The sequence below is a fragment of the Etheostoma cragini genome, chromosome 23 (assembly GCF_013103735.1).
Source record: "Etheostoma cragini isolate CJK2018 chromosome 23, CSU_Ecrag_1.0, whole genome shotgun sequence".
Lineage (NCBI taxonomy): Eukaryota > Metazoa > Chordata > Actinopteri > Perciformes > Percidae > Etheostoma > Etheostoma cragini.
In genome coordinates this window covers 677,412-677,689 of record NC_048429.1, presented here as the reverse complement: position 1 = coordinate 677,689, position 278 = coordinate 677,412, and positions in this window count along the sequence as shown.

Below are 278 nucleotides of genomic sequence, written 5' to 3'. Positions count from 1 at the left end.
CAGGCCCCGCCCTCTCATCTCCTCTTCATCAGGCCCCGCCTCCGGCCTCTGTGATTGGCCGCCTGGACAGGAAGGCAGTACATGTGCATGGGGAACTTCCTGAAGTAGCTGCTGACGAACGGTCTGTGGAGACAGAAAGACATCTGGAGTTACTTTGGAGTGGAGGAATGATCTTAACCCTCATGTTGTCTTCATGTTGTCTTCATGTTGTCCTCATGTTGTCCCAATGTTGTCCTCATGTTGTCCCCATGTTGTCCCCATGTTGTCCTCATGTTGTC